The sequence below is a fragment of the Hibiscus syriacus genome, unplaced genomic scaffold, assembly GCF_006381635.1.
Source record: "Hibiscus syriacus cultivar Baekdansim isolate YM2019G1 unplaced genomic scaffold, ASM638163v2 tig00110065_pilon, whole genome shotgun sequence".
Lineage (NCBI taxonomy): Eukaryota > Viridiplantae > Streptophyta > Magnoliopsida > Malvales > Malvaceae > Hibiscus > Hibiscus syriacus.
This window is the reverse complement of record NW_024062585.1, coordinates 106,039-128,177: the sequence shown is the minus strand read 5'-3', so window position 1 is coordinate 128,177 and position 22,139 is coordinate 106,039. Positions and strand designations below refer to the sequence as shown.

The window sequence follows — 22,139 nt, the reverse complement described above, 5'->3', positions numbered from 1 at the left end:
CCTCTGACATATTCTTAGGTGGTTCCCCCTCAACTATAGACTGAATTTTCTAAGGGTCGACTCTAATGTTGTCTTTAGACATGACAATGATACTTCTGATAGTCAAAACTCACACTTTCTGAATTTGACATACAACTGTATCTCTCTGAGGGTCTGAAGGACGATACAGAGATGCTGATCATGCCTCTCCTCTGATTGGGAGTACACCAGAATGTCTTCTATAAACACCACCATAAACTGGTCTAGGTATAGGTGGAATATTTGGTTCATAAGGTCCTTGAACGCTGCTAGAGCATTGGTAAACCAAAACTCATAATGACAATATCATATCCTGAAAGTTATTTTTACAACATCCGTTTCTTTGAATTTCAACTGATAGTAGCTTGACCGTAGATCAATCTTTGAGAATAAACACGCCCCTCTCAGCTGCTCTCAAAAGTCATCTATCCTAAGTAGTGGATAATGTTTCTTAATGGTTAATTTGTTTAACTGTCTATTGTCAATACATAACCTCATTGATCCATCTTTCTTCTTAATTAACAAGATCGGTGCTCCCCAAGGAGAGATGCTTGGTCATATAAGCTATTCTCTAGTAACTTCTGAATTTTGGTGCCATACGATAGGGAGAAATGGACACCGGAGCCGAACCCGACATTACTTCAATGTCAATCTCCAATTCACGCTCGGGTGGCAAACCTAACAATTTTTTGAAAACAAATCGAGAAAATCTTGCACTGCTCGGATATCCACAAGTGTGGGTACTAAAATTCGGGTGTCGATCATCCTTTAGGCTTTCAAAACTGATACAATCCTCGTCTGGTAGGATATCTCACTGGTTATTATCAATTTGGTTCCATCAATTGCTTTGAGCTTAAGCCATCTAGCTTTGCATCTCAAACTGACATCGTGCTCGATTAGCCAATCCATCCCCAAGATCAAGTTGAAATCCCTGAAAGGTAACTCCATCAAGTTCTTTGAGAAAGTCTGATCCTGAATCCTTACTGGTTATCTATTGAGTAAATCTAGAGGGCTTGAGACTCGAACACCTATCTCTAGGTTCTCTTTTGGAATTTATATCTCTTAAATTAGGTCGGGGAAGATGTAAAAATAGGTGGAACCGGAGTCTATTAATGCGAAAACTGGAAAGGAGTATATGGTAAATGTACCTGATATCACAATTGGTAATCGACCCCATATACTGAGAGTGTGGACCTCTGCGTAGGAGTCAGAGACACTCTTTGAACTCTCAAAAATTCACGGGCAAAATGACCCAAAGATTCGTAACTATAGTAACCCTCAAAACCCTGCTGACAAGTCCCCACATGTCTCTTCCCACACCGCACACAGAAAGAATAATAGAAACCTCTGGGTGGAACATGTGTACTAACTCTTAAATCAAGAATTAAAGGTCTCCTTCGGGTCTCGGATCTATCCTCTCTATCTGAACTCTGGCCAGTCTTTCTCAACTATGTCGGTGGGGTTCTCGATAAACCTTGACTTTCTCGGGCCCACTTGGCCAGTGTCCGAGATGGCCTTAATGACTCAGAGGCTCTCCTGATATGTCCTAATGCTCACTGGACTATCTATCATGCCTATCTAAGGCTCTCTCCACTACCTTCACCTAGTGGGTCAGTTGGGATAATACCATAGGGGGGTCGGCTACAAGATGCTATATAATATCACCGCGAACGCCCTCTCTGAATCGATAATAGTGACTCTCTTCTGTCAATATCAATTCTGTAACATACTTATAACACCCATAGTCTATAGATGTCTTGTAATATGAGCCACAAATGCCACATCAATTAGATAAACATTTACTATTCTTGAACATTTAAAATATCATTTCTTTTTAAACATTCACTGTTTTAACTTTTAAATTTTTATCTTATTCGTATAAAATCATAAAATAATATTTAATCACTGAAAAACAAATCCAATTTTAGTCTGTAAGTAGGTTGTTCAAAGTTGATCATAACTATATATATATATATATATATATATATATATATCATTGCCTAAATATTGCTTAATTTTTAAAACATTTAAAATATAGTATTTATACTATTCATTCATAAATACGATTAATACTAAAAATTAGCCAAAATTAAAGAAAATAATCCTAGTTACTAATACATGCCCTTTAAAAATGAATCTAATAAAGCAGTCCAACGAATATAATGTACATGTCACTAATAAGTCAAAGTTAGGATATCTTACTGAAACTGTTGGTAGGTTTGATTTCCATAATATGCTGGCAAGCTTCTCACTTTACGTCCTCTACTTTATTCAAATCTAAGCATGAAAATCATCACACGCTAAGTAAAACTTAGTGAGGAAGAAATATAACTAAAGTTATATAAAACCATAAATTTCATAAAATATAATAAATAAATTATAATTTAAATAAAAAACATTAAACTTCAAACTGGGCTAGTCAAGCTGTTTTTCCTTCTAAAAACCTGAAAATCATCATCTCATGATTTTATCAAAAATTATGTAAGTCAACATTAAATATCATAAATAACTTTTGTTCTTTTCATTCAAACATATTTCAAAACTTTATTTTCAATTCTATGTTCATTTCTTTCATATATTTTCATAACTTTCACATTTATTGTTATAGCCCAATGTATATGTAAGAGAAAATAAGGTACGTGAGTTTAAGGTGCTCACTAGGCACAACACGGTGCCAAATTATAATTGAAACTTCGATATGATGCACTTTAGTGCAATCATAACCTGAGCACTAACGGTGATGAACATCGGTACAATAATGTACCAAAGCTGAACTGATAACTAATAACTAAAAAGTGCTCACTAAATGGCATGCCAAATGTACCTATGACTCTTAATGCAAAGTACAATGGGCTTATTTGTAACATCATAGAATCATTTATTAATCTATATTTGATAACTATAAAACATATGGTATTTGTAAATATCTAATAATTGTAATCATATGATATGTATAAATATCTGATAACTGTAATAATTTGATATTTGTAAATATCTAAAAATTGAAAATCAACATAAAATCACTAGCAAAGTGACCAAAAGAGCTGCAACTGTATCAACCCTCAAAACCCTACTGATAGGTTCCCACATGTCTCTTCCCACACTGCACACAAACAAGATGATTGAAACATCCGGGCAGAATATGGGTACTAACTCTTGAATCAAGCGCTAAAGGTCTCCTCCAGGTCTCGGATCTACCCTCTCTATCCGAACTCTGTCCAGTCTTTCTCAATATGTCGTTGGGGTTCTCGACGAACTTTGACTTTCTCGGGCCCTCTTGGTTGATGTTTGAGATGGTCTTGTTGACTCAGAGGCTCACTTGATATATCCTGAAGTCTCGCTAGAATACCTAGCCTGCCTATCTAAAACTCTCTCCATTGCCTTCACCTAGTACTGCTATATAATTCAAGGCTCAAGTTGTCCCTAGGAAAGCTAAAGTCCAGGTGGTCAGGGCCTTTATTAGTGCATCAAGTACATAGCCATGACATAATTGAAATCACAAACTTGGATGATATGACTACTTTTAAGGTGAATGGTCAAAGAATGAAGGTGTACAATGGAGCACCGATCCTGCGAGATAAATTGGCGTCGTTACTCCACGATGCCTAAGAGTTTACTCCTCTTCCCTGAACAAATTTTGTTGTAACATAATCTGCATTCTATACATAAATATTTTTTCTTTATCTTATTATGCATGAGTGTTTTATATTTATTTTATTTTTTAATATCATATCTCTTGTTATTTGTACACGTGGTACCATAGGGCTAAAACTTAATTATAGAGGGACGCTAAACCCTAATAAATTATTTGGGCGATACTTTTAATAGGGAAAATTTTCCCCCTTAATTATTTTATCTTTTTCATTAATTACTTTATCTTCCCTTTTCACTTTTTATTTATTTACCCCCAGAAAACCACCCACTAACCTACCATTTTCCCCAAAACTACCTACTTTACTCTTCTCTTTCACCGTTTCTCTTTCACTCACTTTCTTCTTCAACATTTGTTTTGCCTTTTGTTTTTTATCTTTACCAAAAAACCTTCATTATTGACATCAAAAAATCCTTGTTCTCTCCATTAAACTTATCATGGCTCGATTCAAATCAACCCTTGATGCTTCCACCTCATCCACCGCTGCAACAAGCATTTAACGCTTCCAAAGTGTTAAGGTTGAGAACAATTTTAAGGCGTTGCCAAAATGCCAAGTATACTTGGAAGATGACTTTGTAATCCCTGAAGCTGATGAGGAACCCTTCGGATCGGAGGTAATGAACATCATCTGGAAACACAACTGGGAGAAATTTGCCAGGCACCTGAAGGAAGTGGCGCCAACGTTGGTTCGAGAATTTTATGTGCATCTAGGAAACCATTCCCAGCACTCTGTTTATGTTCGAGGGAAGTTTACCCGGTTCACTCCCTCCACCTTCAACCATTATTTTAAACTCGAAAAAGTTTAGAACCACGATAATAAAATCCTTTCCAAATCCTACTCTGAAACTTATGATGGTGTGTTCGAAAACCTATGTTTTGGCTAGGCAAAATTTGAAAGGAACTCCCCCAACCGAAAGCGTGTAGATTGTCACACTCTAAAGCCAATCACGATGCTGTGGAACCATTAATTAAAGGGCAAGCTGATGCCAACATCTCACAACACCACTATGTTGTTATAACGACTAATGTTGCTCCATTCCATCATCTACGGGTGATCGATGTTAGAATATGCCTAAAGACCAATCATATGATGATTGTAATAATATATTTAATTATCGATTTTATTGAATAAAGGCATTGCCACTATTATTTTCAGTTATGTGTCTGTGTTTAACATAAACTGAAAGATAAGAAAGTCCATATAATAACATTATTAAAAGATCCATAGTCAAGTATTATTATGGGCATGGACAATAATAATACGCTTAAGACTAACATGTTATTGATTGATGACAAGGAGTTCTCATTGACATAGAGATGTCAGAATTGATACATGATTATATTGTTAGAGAATAATGTATTGGATTGACCCATCATGAGCATATGTCTTGGATTATTATGTAACGGTCATAACATTGCTCATGGTGATGACTATATGTATGATCCTCAGACTTGAGATCAATGTCATCCCAACATATATTGTTGTATGTTTTGATACAGTTAAACATGCTCCGTAGCTAGTTGCACTATAAAGACTGTTATTAAATATATTTCGATATATGTAGTAGGGTGTATATGGTTAAGATAGGATTTGTCCTTCTTACATAATAGGAAATATATCGCAGCCACTTGATTGAGTGAGACTAGAAATGCATGGACATGCTCGAATAAGTTGATATGTGATATCATATTCGTTAATTATAATATACTCTAGATATCAAGAAACAATAGATGGGCTATATAAGTGTGATTATTCTAAGACTTGTGCCTATTCTAGATATAAAGGACAAAAGGATGTAAAACATAAAAGAGTTAATCACAAAGATGATATGTCGAATGATAATTTCTTGTAACTTAGGTGATAATGATATATTGCTAGATGTAACTTATTGTATGTAATAGTAGAATTGTTCTAATAATTACTACTAACGTTACAAGAACCTACAGGGTCACACCCTAGGATTGAAATGAGCAAAAATGTACAATTTATTGTATGTTACTAAAATATATCTAGAGTTATGATATGTATATTTGATATGCATATGATTTTAATTATCTCGAATATAGTAAGTACGCATTAAAAGAATGTAATTTAGATTACAACTCTTTTAATTGGTATATATAATTTGGAATAATTAAATAAGTTTTAAATAAACATTAAAGATTATAATTCAGATTATAAGTCTTTAATGTATATTTAATTGAATTAATTAAATAATATTTTATTGTTAATTTGAAATAACTTTGAAAACCCTAAGATGTTAGGGTAATGGATATAAAAGGGTGTGTTAGGTCTAGCAGCCATTTTTTAACTCATACACATAAACCTTCAACCGTTTTCTCTCAAAATAGTTTTGGGGAAAACAAATATTGCTCTCAATCGGGTGAATTGAGTAGAGGTCGAGACGTGATTTCGTGGAGGCTTACGATTCGAATCGATCTACATCACCAGTATTCACTGTTGTTCTTGTTGTTTTTCAAGGAACCCGTTGTAAGTATTCACATCCCTTTCTCCCGATTTTGATTTTACGTACTTGGATCACTGGTGAGACCATCGAGTTTTGTTTTTGTTGTGCCGTGGGGTGCGCCGACGGTCCCAACAGTGGTATCAGAGCCAATTGTATGATCCAAATTCGGGTTAAATTCTAGGATGATGTAGTATGTATGAGATGCATGTTCTAGTTTTATCAATTTCAGTAAATATACTGATATCATTGTTCGAATCGATAACGACAACGATTAATATTTTAATTTGTTAATATGTTTTTTAATCGATTTGTTGCTGCAAGGATTTTATGAAATCCATATGTCAATTGTTGACATGATGATCTGTGGGAGTGCGATAGCAGATCGCGTTTGGCAGTGGAACAAAGGTTGTTCTCATGCAGAAAACCTTTGGGATTGAAAATCCCAAAAGCGCGATTCTGTTGATAAATGTTATTAAATCGTGAGGTTTTTCTATAGAAATGTAAGTACTATTTTTCAAAAAAAAAATCCCACCAACCGTCGCGGTACAAATTGAAGGAACATATTAATTTTTTTAACAAAGGCGTAAGAACGTGTATATATATATATATATATATATATATGATATGTTTGTTTTGCACGGTGTTTGACATGCATGGTTATAGCCCTTGTTCACTTTATATTGGTTTAATTTGAAATACGGTCAGCGAACCGTGCCTTTCTATATCTCTGTTATATTTCTCTTCTCATCTTACTCCCTCGTATGTAAAACGAGTTTCTTTTAAAATTGTAAACCTATGAAGATTCACAAGGAGAAGAAGAATGGCGAGAAGATACCTAGAGAGCAGTCTTAGGCTTTACGGTTCTTGGTTCTCCCATTGTCTTGGGATGGGCCACCTTAGTCATTGTTTTGGGCTATAACCATTGCATCTTATTTATTGCTATATTTGTTATGTATGCAATGCATCAAATGATAAAATGAGAATGAATATTTATGAGATCAATAAGGGCCTAATATTAAAACGAACAATGATGAGATAATTACGCAAATCCTTCTTTAAAATCTAAGTTAACTTAACCGTCCAATATTTACCCTCGTTAAGGCTTCGATCGATATTGTGTGGGCTTTGCCAAAACATTGGCACATAAATTTATCTTGGTTAAACGTGAAGAATAAGCAAGTGATATTCACCGGTTGAAATATTGGTAATAACATAGCTATGTTATTCTAATAAGATTAGAAACCTAGAAGTTAAATATTTGGATAAGTCATGATATGACTTGAACAAAAGTTTCTCACCAAAATGAGGAGTTACATGAGATGTAACTAGTAAAGTGTTACTTACCTAAATAATCATTATCCTAAAAGAAAAGCCAAAGTTGATTTAGGAAATTGATGTATTATGGATCCTCACCCACAAGAAAAATTTTCGTTGAATTTTTCTGAAATTAAAACAGAGAGAGTTTTTAATTTTGAATAAAATAGTGGGAGTAATTTGTAAATAAAGTCCTATTTATAAATTTTAATTCGATAAATTTGCTTACTTTAATATTTTCATTGTTGTTGATTTAATGGCAAACAACACTTTATCACTGCGATCACTCCTTGAGAAATATAAACTTAATGGCATAAATTTCCTTGACTGGTTTCATAATTTGAGAATTGTTATCAAACAGAAAAGCAAGGAATATGTCATTGAGGAGCCTGTTCCTGATGAACCGACAACTAATGCTTCAAGAGCTGACAAAGACAAATTCAAGAAACATATGGATGACATATTATATATTGGATGTCTAAAGCTTGCCACCATGACTCTTGAGCTTCAGAAGCAACATGAGGACATGGTTGCATATGAGATGATTCAAAATCTCAAATAAATATATGAAGGGCAACCACGTCAAGAGAGATATGAGACCTCTAAAGCTCTATTTCAATGCAAAATGGCAGAGGGAACTCCTGGAGGAGCTCATGTCATCAAAATGATGGGCTACATCCAAACGTTGGAAAAACTGGGTTTTCCTCTCAAAGATGAATTGGCTACCGATGTTATCCTGCAATCGTTGCCATATAGATTTAGCCAATTTGTCCTTAATTTCAACATGAATGAAATAACAAGACTTTGCCACAGTTACTTGGCATGTTACAAACTGCTGAAAGTAACATGAAAAAGGTTGGACCTAAGCTCATTCTGATGGTCCACAAGGACAAAGAGAAGGGAAAGAAAAAGGTAGTGGAAAAGTCTAAGGGCAATGGTAAGACCAAACCAAAAGGGAAAAATACATTGAAACCCAAAGGGGGAGTTAGCAAGGAAGGAAATGTTTCCATTGCGATAAGACCGGACACTGGAAGAGAAACTGCCCTGTTTACCTTGAAGAGGTCAAGAAGTCAAAAGCAAACGGAACGTTTGTTTCAGGTATTTATGTTATTGATGTTAATTTGTCAACATCTACTTCTTGGGTATAAGATATCGGTTGTGGTTCTTATATTTGTACTTCTGTACAGGGACTGCAAAAGAGAATGAATCTGGCTAAAAGAGACGTGAACCTACGAGTGGGAAATGGAGCAAGAGTTGTTGCATTAACTATAGGGATATATGTTTTATCTTTGCCTAGTAGACTTGATTTAAATTTAGAGGATTGTTATTATGTGCCTAGTTTGACTAAGAACATTATTTATATTTTTTGTTTGGACAAGATTGGTTTTGAGATTATTATTAAGAATAATTGTTGTTCTTTTTATCTCGACAATGTTTTTTATGGTAATGCACAATTGGTTAATAGTCTCTATATTTTGGATCAAGAAAACACCATTTATAATATAAACACTAAGAGATAAAAAACAAATGACTCGAATCAAACTTATCTTTGACATTGTCGTTTACGCCATATAAGTGAGAAACACATATCAAAACTCTATAAAGATGGATTCTTAGATTCATTTGTTTTCGAACAATATGATGTATGTGAATCTTACTTGTTGGGAAAAATGTCTAAAGCTCCTTTTAATAGTAAAACTAAGCGAGCAAGTGATTTACTGGGGTTAATACATAGTGATGTATGTAGACCAATGAATACACAAGCCAGAGGTGGAGTCCATTACTCCATTACTTTCACTGATGACTTCAGTCGGTATGGGTATATTTATCTTATGTGCCATAAATATGAAGAACTTAAAAAGTTTAAGGAATTTAAAAATGAATTTCAAAATCAACTAGGTAAGAGTATTAAGGCACTTCGATCAGATCGAGGTGGAGAATACTTAAGCATGGAGTTTGATGAACTCCTAAAAGAATGTGGGATTGTCTCATAGCTTACACCACCTGGTACACCATAGTGGAATGGAGTTTCTGAAAGAATGAATCAAACACTGTTAGACATGGTTCGATAGATGATGAGTTATAGTGATCTTTCGACTTCTTTTTGGGGACATGCACTTGAAATAGCCGTTTTCACACTAAATCGTGTTCCATCTAAATCGGTTCAAAAGACACCATACGAGATATGGACTGGGAAACATCCCAGTATGTTTTTTTATAAAGATTTGGGGTTGTGAAGCTTATGTAAAACATCAGATGTCTACAAAACTCGAACCTAAATCTCATAAGTGTATATTTGTTGGATATCATAAAGAAACTAAGAGATACTATTTCTTCAACCCTAACGAGAATAAAGTGTTTGTTGCTCAAACATGAGTTTTTCTCAAAAGAGAATTTCTCTCAAAGAAAGGGATGGGTAGAAATATTGAACTTGGAGAAGTTCAATAACAACAAATAAATGAACCTGAAGTTGAGCATGTTTTACAAGTTGTTGAGGAGCATTCAACAGATTTAGAAACACAACCACTGCGTAAATCCACAAGAGAATGCCGTGCACCTGAGAGATTTGGATTTCTATTTACGACACATGGAGATGTTCTTCTTATAGATCAAAATGATCCCATGACTTATCAAGAGGTAGTGTCTAGCCTAGACTCTGAGAAATGGCTTGAACCCATGATATCTGAGATGGATTCTATGTATGTAAACCAAGTATGGACTTTGGTTGAACCACCTGAAGGGGTCAAACCTATAGGGTGTATATGGGTTTTCAAGAAGAAAACTGACATAGATGGTAATGTACAAACATACAAGGGGGGATTAGTCGCTAAAGGTTTTCGACAAGTTCATGGTGTAGACTATGACGAAACATTCTCCCATGTAGCTATGTTTAAGTCCATCCAGATCTTGCTCGTAATAGCTGCATTCCATGATTATGAAATCTGGCAAATGGAAGTCAAAACCGTTTTCCTTAATGTAAAACTTGAAGAGGATATGTATATGACACAACCAGACGGTTTTGTCATTCCAGGAAATGCTGGAAAGGTTTGTAAGCTACATAGGTCTATTTATAGACTAAAGTAAGCTTCTCGAAGCTGGAATCTTCGTTTCAATGATGCAATCAAAGAGTTTGGTTTTATCAGAAATGAAGATGAGCCTTGTGTTTATAAGAAGGCTAGTGGGAGCATTGTTTCTTTCCTAATCTTGTATGTAGACGACATACTCATCATAGGAAATGACATACCTACTTTACAATATGTTAAGACTTGGTTAGGTAGTTATTTTTCTATGAAAGATTTGGGTGAGACAACGTATATCTTAGGAGTTAAGATCTATAGAGATAGATCAAGACGACTTCTAGGTCTGAGTCAAAGTACATATATAGATAAAGTGCTGAAAAGGTTCAGTATGGAAGAATCCAATATATGATTTTTGCCTATGAAACATGTCATTTCTCTTTCGAAGGAAATGTGTCCTTCAACTCCACAAGAAAGAGAATAGATGAATAAGATTCCATATGCTTCGTCTATTGGTTATATCATGTATGCCATGATATGTACTCGACCAAATGTATCGTATGCTTTAAGCATGACGAGTCGGTATCAAGAGAACCCTGGTGAAAATCATTGGGTTGCGGTTAAAAATATCCTTAAGTACTTAAGAAGAACTAAGGATAAATTTCTTGTCAATAGAGGGGAGGAATAACTTAGTATAAAAGGTTATACTGATGCCAGCTTCCAAACTGACAAGGATGATTCACAATCGTAATCGGGTTTTGTGTTTTGTCTTAATGGAGGTGATGTGAGCTGGAAAAGTTCGAAGTAAGACACAGTAGCTGATTCTATAATAGAGGTTGAATACATTGCAGCTAGTGAAGCAGCAAAAGAGGCTTTTTGGATCAAGAAGTTCATATTGGAATTAGGGGTTGTTCCCAGTATATCAGATGCTGTAGAACTCCGTTGTGACAATAATAGAGCCATTACACAAGCAAAAGAACCCAGATCTCATCAATGATCCAAACATATTCTTAGGCGCTTTCATCTCATTCGAGAGATCATAGATCGATGAGATGTGGAAATATGTAGAGTACACACGGATGACAACATTATTGATCCCTTGACGAAGCCTCTTACACATCAGAGGCTTGATCGTCACACTGAGTCACTCGGTATTAGATATGTGAGTGATTGGTCTTAGTGCTAGTGGGATATTGTTAGAGTATCCCTCAAGACCAATCATATGATGATTGTAATAATATATTTATTTACCGATTTTATTGAATAAATGCATTGCCACTATTATTTTTAGTTATGTGTCTGTGTTTAACATAAACTGAAAGATAATAAAGTCCATATAATAACATTATTAAAAGATCCATAGTCAAGTATTATTATGGGCATGGACAATAATAATACGCTTAAGACTAACATGTTATTGATTGATGATAAGGAGTTGTCATTGACATAGAGATGTCATAATTGATACATGATTTTATTGTTAGAGAACAATGTATTGGATTGACCCATCATGAGCATATGTCTTGGATTATTATGTAACGGTCATAACATTGCTCATGGTGAAGACTATATGTATGATCCGCAGACTTGAGATCAATGTCATCCCAACATATATTGTTGTATATATTGATACAGTTAAACATGCTCCGTAGCTGGTTGCACTATAAAGACTGTTATTGAATATATTTTGATACAGTTAAGATAGGATTTGTCCTTCTTACATAATAGGAAATATATCACAAGCCACTGGATTGAGTGAGACTAGAAATGCATGGCCATGCTCGAATAAGTTGATATGTGATATCATATCTGTTAATTATAGTATACTCTAGATATCAAGAAACAATAGATGGGCTATACAAGTGTGACTATTCTAAGAATTGTGCCTATTCTAGATATAAAGGACAAAAGGATGTAATACATAAAAGAGTTAATCACGAAGATGATATATTGAATCATAGTTTTTTGTAACTTAGGTGACAATGATATATTGCTAGATGTCACTCATTGTATGTAATATTAGAATTGTTCTAATAATTACTACTAACATTACAAGAACTTACAGGGTCACACCCTAGGATTGAAATGAGAAAAAAGGTATAATTTGTTGTATGTTACTAAAATATATCTAGAGTTATGATATGTATATTTGATATACATATGATTTTAATTATCCCAAATATAGTAAGTAAGCATTAAAAGAATGTAATTTAGATTATAACTCTATTAATTGGTATATATTATTCGGAATATTAAATAAGTTTTAAATAAATATTAAAGATTATAATTCAGATTATAAGTCTTTAATGTATATTTAATTAAATTAATTAAATAATATTTTATTGTTAATTTGAAATAACTTTAAAAACCCTAAGATGTTAGGGTAATGGATATAAAAGGGTGTGTTAGGTCTAGCAGCCATTTTTTAACACACATATATAAACCTTCAGCTGTTTTCTCTCAAAACTGTTTTGGGGAAAACAAATATTGCTCTCAATTGGGTGAACTGAGTAGAGGTCGAGACGTGATTTCGTGGAGGCTTACGATTCGAATCGATCTACATCACCAATATTCACTGTTGTTCTTGTTGTTTTTCAAGGAACCCGTTGTAAGTATTCGCATCCCTTCCTCCCGATTTCAGTTTTATATACTTGGATCGCTGGTGAGACCGTCGAGTTTTATTTTCGCTACGCTGTGGGGTGCACCGATGGTCCCAACAATCGATTGATGTAGGCAAAATTATATTTGAACAGATCTATGAGTGCGCCAAACGCGTGAGAGGTAACTTAATTTTCCTAATCTAATTACAACTCTTTATAAGAAGAAAAAGGTACCAAAGGAGCCCTTGGAAGAGTTCATCAAATCCAAGGAAGGCATTACCAAAAAAAGGTGTCTGAGCTAATGAGTTTTGAAGATAATGCTCCAGAAGAGGGATTAGAACGAGGTGTAAAATCTATAGCTACGACGAAAATGACAACTATGGTCACCAACACTCGAGAGACAAGGGAGCGACTAGAACGCTTGGAAGGTCAAATGCAGACCTTTTTAAATTATGTCAAGGCCAAAGATACACAACTGAACACCTTCTTCGAGAAACTGTTATCGATTACCACTAAAGACCTACCACATTTTCCCGAGGAAATATTGTGTAAATCAGTATCCACAGGTGACAACACATTTTTTTCCTCGGCACCAAACGTTCAGTTTAATTCCCCAGTTGATGTCACCCCTCGCCACACATTCCTCTCTAATCCATGAAGAAGGTCACGGTCAGATGGATGAGTACATCAGCTCATCCTCTTCCTCTTTAGAGAATATGCAGGAAATTTCGTCAGAATTTTTCGAAGCAGAAGACTTTGCCCCAATAACAATTTTTGTTAAACCCATTGATGACGAGCCATCCACTAAACAAACCCAAGAATAACCCTCGGATTCGAACAATGGACATCGAAGCTGAACCCGGCATTACTTAAATATCAAACTCCAAACGCGAACCACCCGCCAAAGCACCCTATTGATTGAGAAATTGATCGAGAAATGGTTGTAATACCTTATTCATGAGGGTGAAATTTTTTTGGGGGCATTTGTGAGGCCAAATGACATCACGAGGAATTCGTAGGAGCCGTAACGTATGATACATGATGTCTTTGGTTTGTCTCCTTTGACAAATCTAACTTGGTAGTATCCTGACCTCAAATCTAGCTTGGTAAACTACCTTACGTCGCCAAGTTGATCAAATAAGTCTGTAATGAGGGGAGATTGGATACTTGTTATTCACGGTGAACTTGTTTAGGGTTAGGTAATCTATGTACATATAAAGTGATCCATCATGTTTCTTTTGAAACAATGCTGGTGCTCCATAGGGTGCCTTGGAAGGTCTGATATAACTTGCATCAAAGAGTTCCTTCAATTGTCTATGTAACTCTTCTAATTATGGAGGAGCCATTCGATAGGGTGCCTTGGCGGGTGGCTCCGTTAGTGCCATACAATAGGGAGCAATTGATACTGGAGCCGAACCCAACATTACTTCAATGACAAACTCCAATTCTCGATCAGGTGGCAAACCCGATAACTTTTCAAAAACAAATCGAGAAAATATCGCACTATTCACATATCTATGAGTGTGAGTACTGAAATTTGGGTGTTAAAGACGTGAGTCATGAAGACTTCGCACCCATGGTTGATCATCCTTTGGGCTTTCAGAACTGATACAATCCTCGCCTGATGGGATATCTCACTGATCATTATCAATTTGGTTTCATTGATTGCTCTGAGCTTAAGCCGCCTTACTTTGCACCACAAACTGACATTGTGCTCGGTTAGCCAATTTATCCCCAAGATCAAGTCGAACTCCCTAAAGGGTAACTTCATCAAGTTCGTTGGGAAAGTCTGATCTTGAATCCTCACTGGACATCGTCTAAATATTGTTTCCACCAAGATGTCTAAACCTAGAGGGCTTGACACTCGAACACCTATCTCTAGGTTCTTTGTTAGAATATTTATCTCTTGAATTAGGTCGGAGTAGATGTAAGAATGGTGGAACCATAGTCTATCATTATGATAACTAAAAGGAAAAAATAGTAAATATACTTGATATCACAGCTGGTCCTTGACCCCCTGTACTGACGGTGTGGACCTCTACGTAGGAGTCAGAGTCGCTATTTAAACTCTTGAAAAATCACGGGTAAAGTGACCCAAAGAGCCGCAATTATAGTAACCAATAAACCCTCCTGACAGGTCCCCACTTGTCTCTTCCCACAGTGTACACACACAGGATGATTGAAACATTTGAGCGGAACATGGGTAGTAACTATTGAATCAAGAGCTAAAGGTCTCCTCCGGGTCTTGGATCTACCCTCTCTATCCGAACTCTGCCCAATCTTTCTCAACTATGTCGTTGGGGTTCTCGATGAACCTTGGCTTTCTTGGGCCCTCTTGGCCGGTGTCTGAGATGGCCTCGTTGACTTAGAGTCTCTCTTGATATGTCCTGAAGTCTCACTGGACTACCTAGCCTACCTATCTAAAGCTCTCTCCACATGCTTCACCTAGTGGGTGAGTTGGGAGAAGACCCTGGGAGGGTCGGCTACAAGATGCGATAAAATATCACCGAGAAGGCCCTCTCTGAATCGGTAACAACAACACTTCTATGTCGGTATCAATTCTGTAGCGTACTTGTAACACCCATAGTCCATATATATATAGTAATACGAGTCACATATGTCACATCAATTAGATAAACATTTACTATTCTTAAATATTTAAAATCTCGTTTCTTTTTAAACTTTCACTTTTTAAACTTTTAAATTTTTATTTTATTCGTATAAAATTATAAAATAATATTTAATCACTAAAAAAAAATCCAATTTTAGTCTGTAAGTAGGCAATTCAAAACTGATCATAACTATAACTATATATATATATATATATATATATATCATTGCCTATATACTGCTTAATTTTTATAACATTTAAAATATAATATTTATACTACTCATTCATAAATACGATTAATACTAAAAATTAGCCAAAATTAAAGAAAATAATCATAGTTACTAATACATACCCTTTAAAAAATTAATCTAATAAAGCCGCCCAATGTATATAATGTACATGTTACTAATAAGTCAAAGTTAGGATGTCTTACTGAAACTGTCGGTAGGTTTGATTTCCATAAGATGCTGGCAAGCTCCTCACTTTAAGTCTTCTACTTTATTCAAATCTACGCATGAAAATCATCACGCGCCAAGTAAAACTTAGTGAGGCAGAAATATAACTAAAGTGATATAAAACCATAAACTTCATAAAATATAAGAAATAAATTGTAATTTAAATAAAAACATTAAACTTCAAATCGGGCTAATCAAGTTGTTTTTCCTTTTGAAAACCTGAAAATCATCATCTCATGATTTTATCAAAAATCATATAAGTCAACATCGAATATAATAAATAAATTTTGTTATTTTCATTCGAAATATTTTAAAACTTTCTTTTCAATTATATGTTCCTTTCTTTCATATACTGTCATAACTTTCATATTTACTATTATAGCCCAATGTATATGTAAGAGAATATAAGGTAAGTGAGTTTAAGGTTCGCACTAGGCACAACATGATGCTGAATCATAACTGAAACTGCGATATGATGCACTTCAGTGCAATCATAACCTGAGCACCAACGATGCTGAACATCAGTACACAAATGTACCAAAGCTGAACTGATAACTTAAAAGTACTCACCAAATGGCATGCTGAATGTACCTATGACTCTTAATGCAGCATACAATGGACTTATATGTATCATCATAGAATCATTTATTAATTTGTATCTGATAACTGTAAAACATCTGGTATCTGTAAATATTTTATAACTTTAATCATCTGATATATGTAAATATTTGATAACTGTAATCATTTGATATATGTAAATATCTAAAAACTGAAAATCATCTAATAAATGTAAACATTTAGAATTCGTCATCATAAATATCATACTTGGGCAGTTCATACCCAAAACCATCCATAAAACTTGATGAATTTTTTTATAAAAATATTCCATTCTGAAAATTTATAAATTATACATGAAAATAAAATGAGGTTTACTTATCGCAAGTCATCATCAATTACAATAATCAAATAAATAAACTGAACCCACTTTAACACTTTATTTTTTTTAATCAAAATATAAGCCTCACTAAGCTTTAGAATTAAATCATTTGCCTTCCACCCTTTTCAACACACAATTTATCAAAATTCAATATTCTGGCAGTTTGCACTACCTTCAAACAAATTTTATTATGTATTACTTTATATACTGAAAAGTTATTTTGTTTGCACCATTAAAAAGTAGACTTGAATACAAATCTAACCATATAAGGCACCCTGTCTAGTTTCAATTTTACAATTTATAACGATTTTCAAATTTAACTGACAAAAGTTGTTTCAGGCAGAATCTGCTACCCTGTTTTCTGACTTATCACCGATTAAAAATTCATATCTTTTTGTATACCCATCAAAATCAGTTTTCGTTTATTCTGAAAAAAACTATACTGATATATGAATCCAATGATATAAGATTCATTCTTCAATTATCTTTGTAAAATTTCTTGTGATTTTCTAAACTTTCTGTTCAGAACATATTTTCTAGGCAGATTTCACCAACTTGCATCCTTAACTTATTCACTAAATCTATAAGCTTACCAATTGAACATATAGGCTTGAAGTACACTTCTCATGCACTAGGAGTCACATCTTAACGTAACTTCGACACTGGCTCATCGCAAGTCAATGTTTGTTTCGGTAACCTAAATACAAGTTAAATGCACTCATGTTTGCCTCGCTATCGAACCTTCTCCGCGAAAATCTTCTCAATCCCCTACTTTTTCCTTCCCTTTAAGCTACTTGAATCACTAGATTTACCTTGATCTGACAACATTATATAATAACATAAAATATTCAAACTATATGCTAGCATTTAACTAACATAATCTACACTTAAATATAAAATTCGATAGAAATAAATTCGATACTTAAATCGATATAAAACTAAATCGTACTTCCATTGTAACTTTCAAACTTCTCAAAATACTTATTCAATCCTATGAATATTTATTTTCACTATCAACCCTTCAACTTTTGCCAACTACGCAATCAAACCACTAATTATGAATTCTATATCCTTCATCATTACGATCATGTCACATTATTTACACAAAATTTCCAGCACCTCAATAGAATTTTCAAATCACTACTTTAACATTCATAAGCTTGAAATTTCATCCTAAACTTTCTTAGACTTTTCGAATTCAACCATACAACTTGATAAACTTGCAATTAAATCTCAACTTAATAATTAAACCCAAAAATCAACCTACTAAATAAAATTTCAGCTTTACAATAATTTACCCAAGTGATACTTCCACATTTAATAAACTTGAAATCAAGTCCCTATAATATTGAGACTTTTCGAATTCCATCCTCAACTTTACCAAACTTGCAATTTGGTTCCAATCAACTTTCTAACTTAAATTTCCAGCATTTCAACCATAAAAAATCAGCATTGAATCCTTCAAATATTACATTCTTGCAATAATATCCCTCGATTCTCAAAACTTGTATATTATCCCTTTTTACTAGTTCAAGCTTCCAAATGGATCCATATTGATCTCCAAAATACATGAAAAACTTCTAATATCATTTCTAGACCATAGGAAATTTTCAATATTTCCCCCCACTTTTTTCCCTAATGGTCGAATATCACCTTAATCTTAAGGCTAACTTTTTATTCAATTTCAAGCATGAATTCAACTTCCTTAGGTTAATTTCATGTTATTCTAACCATAACAACATCAAATTAAACCAAAATCCAATAATTCACTAAACTCCTAATTAGGTCAAATGATTTAAATCACTCCACACTTAATTTTAAACATCACACGTGCTTGAAAATTAATTTCTCTAAAAAACATAATAATCTTTCATCAATTCTTCAAACTCCAAAACCCTAACTTTCAATCTCAACATATAAGAATCTTCACCATGAAATATTAGTATCAAATGACAGGGAATTTCATGTAGATTAATTCTATATCTAATAGCTTAATCAAAAAATCAAGTATATGACTTCAAAAATCAAAAACAAAATCTTACCTTAATAAGTTTGGTATTTTCGGCCATGAGGAGGAAGATAGCTAAAAAATATGCTTCATCTCTTGATAATTCTAGTATTTATTAATTAACACACTTGGCATTTAACTAATTAAATTGAATTTAAAATTCAATTCTTAAGAAATTTCATTTTTATCATTAATGAACCTTGATAATTACCAAATGCCATTGCAATATCTTCCATTAAAATTTTCCTTAGTCAAAGATGAATTAAATTGGTTTTGACTTTCTATTTTGGCATGTAATTTTCAAAAATTGTATTTTAGTCACTAAAATTCCATTGTTCAATCAAATCTGAAAAATTATACTGATCAAAGCTAAATTTCTTTGATCTAAAATATTAAAATAACATCCTTCAAATTTTCGTAAAATTTTGATTCGATCCGACTATCTGATTTCAATACCAAACTTTATCGCTTTATAGCTTTTAACACAAATCTCAAATTAAAAATCCATTTTCCATAAAACCCTAAACTATAAATTTATGAAATAAAATTCTTTTTAGGAAAATTTACACTTAGGTCCCTAAACTTTTCCCAATTAATACTTTGGCCACTAAACTTTCAAATTTACATTTTAGTCACTAGTCAAAATATGGGTTATTACAATACTTGCTGAGCCTGAGGAACTCCCACTCATACTCCATCACTGAGCGATCACCTTGAGTTAGGTGTAGGAACTATTTCATCAAGTCATCGGTGTGAGTCTGCTTGATGTACTTCTGTTTGAACTCCGAGAGAAACTGCTCACTAGTCAACCTCTCTGGATCCATAGTTGCCTCGATCATCTCCCACCAATCTATGGCGTCACCTTTGAGCAGGACGGTGGCACATTCCAAATTATTACCCTCAGGAGTAAATACAACTGTCAGAGGGTGCAGACTGCATTTCTAAGCCACTGGTCGTTTGTAATAGGGTCATCATCCTCAGTACCGAAAAACTTGGTGGTCTTGTATATACAGAGTCGTTCTATTGGGGGATCATGGGGTATGGCTACTGGTTATGCTGGGGGTATTGACGAGGGAGGTGGTGCAGCTGAAGAACTAGTGAGGGACCTAACTATCTACCTAATCACGGAGGTGAGGCCCTTGAAAAAGGTCACCTCCTCAACTTTCGTATCTAGTGGGACTCCTCGATCATAGGTATCCAGGATGACACCCTCACTGATATTTGGTGGTGGTTAGGCATGACTCTCGTCTCTTCTATCATAGCTATAAGTTGGGTCGTTTACCATAGGCTCTATTTGAAATTGGAAAGAAAAGAGGTCATTATCGTCATTCCAGTTATTATAGTACTCTCGACTCCCTAGAGGGATCTACATGTACAGATATTGACTGACTCTAACCCGTAGGTCCTAGATGATTTATTGCTGCAACAAGGTGGACTTTAGAATTTATTTGTGTTTATTATTATTAGTATTCTATTGATTATCTTTTACGATAATTTCGGTGATTTAAGGTGTCTAACTTATTTTCAATTATTTTTTGTATAGATGGATTCCAAAAATCCAAAGTATTCCAAGGCAAAGTGTGATGAAATGTGAAGGAAGTCTCTTCATATCTTAAGAAAACTGGGTACAACCCTGAGAAGATTCCATTTGTCCTGGTCTCTTGTTTCTAGAGGGTGATAACATGATTGAGAGGTCTACCAACCTCGACTGGTATAAGGGCCCCACTTTTCTCGAGGCTCTTGACCAGATCAATGATCCTAAGAGGCATTCAGACAAGCCACTCAGTCTCCCACTTCAGGGTGTCTACAAGATTGGTGGTATTGGAACTGTCCCTGTTGGTCATGTTGAGACGAGTGTCTTTAAACCCTGTATGGTCATGATCTTGGTGTCATTAAGAGCGTTGAGAAGAATGACCCAACCGGTGCCAAGGTCACCAACTCTACCGCCAAGAAGAAGTGAGGAGCGTTTGAGCGATACTTGTGACTGCAATGATAGTTTTCTAAAATTTGCTTTTAATTTTGTTGTAGTTTTTGTATGGTATTTGGTCGGACCAATTTTGATATGCTTTTATGTGCTATCATGTATCGATTGAGAGATTGAGTTGTCTTTACTTTTTCTTGTTCAATTGCCTCCCAAGATTTACGTTTTTGAGTGCATTGGATTCCATGAGTTCCCCATAGGTGCTGGCAAAATAGTGAGAAATCTATAACATTGTTTTTCAAAATTACTTAGAATCTTCAACTATCAATTGTGTATGTCTTTTTATATATATAAAATAATAATATTTCTTTTATTAAATTTTATATTTTATCATAATGTATTATTTTTATAGGATAAACTATGTATTTAGTCACTCAACACAATCACTTTAGTTTTGTATGTCACCCAATTATTTTTCAAAATCATCACAAGCATTACGTTTTGCTTTTATTTTGATAATTCATCCTTAAAAAATAAATAAATTATTAATGTTGTATTTTTTCCAATACGACATGAAATTATCTTATGATATGTCAACATCACTATTAATTTTATGGTAAATTATATATTTAGTCACTTAATTATCATTTTGATTCCGTTTTGGTCACTCAACTATTTTTTCTTCAAAATTATATCTTACGATATGTTTTGATTTCATTTTAATAATATCATATGCATGACATAAATGTGTGATATATTGTTCTAAAGTATGTTTACTCATATATGGTAATGAAAGTATAATATACTTATCACCCTTAGTGATAATGTTCACAGTTAAGAATAGTGTTGCCTTTTGGATCGAGAGAACTATAATATTGTGCATAATGAAGTTATGAAGGCTACAATTTTTAATTGTGATAAAGTGAATAAGATAATGTGATGACCCAAGTTAGGCTACAATTTAAACATGAATTAAATGTAATAAATTCAAACAAGAGATAAAGATTATATAAACCAATGAATAATGGCTATAAGTTCCTAGCATAGACACATGCTTAATTTTGTGAAATTCATGGAATATACAATAGGTGTGTATCACTGAGTTTTTTTAGCTCAACATTTGAATTTCTCCATTTGT

The 22,139-nt window shown here is 34.1% G+C and overlaps 1 pseudogene; it reads left to right on the top strand.

The window, feature by feature from the left end:
• Positions 1-21,173, top strand: part of LOC120214549 — a 31,320-nt pseudogene extending 10,147 nt beyond the window's left edge.
• The last annotated feature ends 966 nt before the right edge of the window (positions 21,174-22,139 follow it).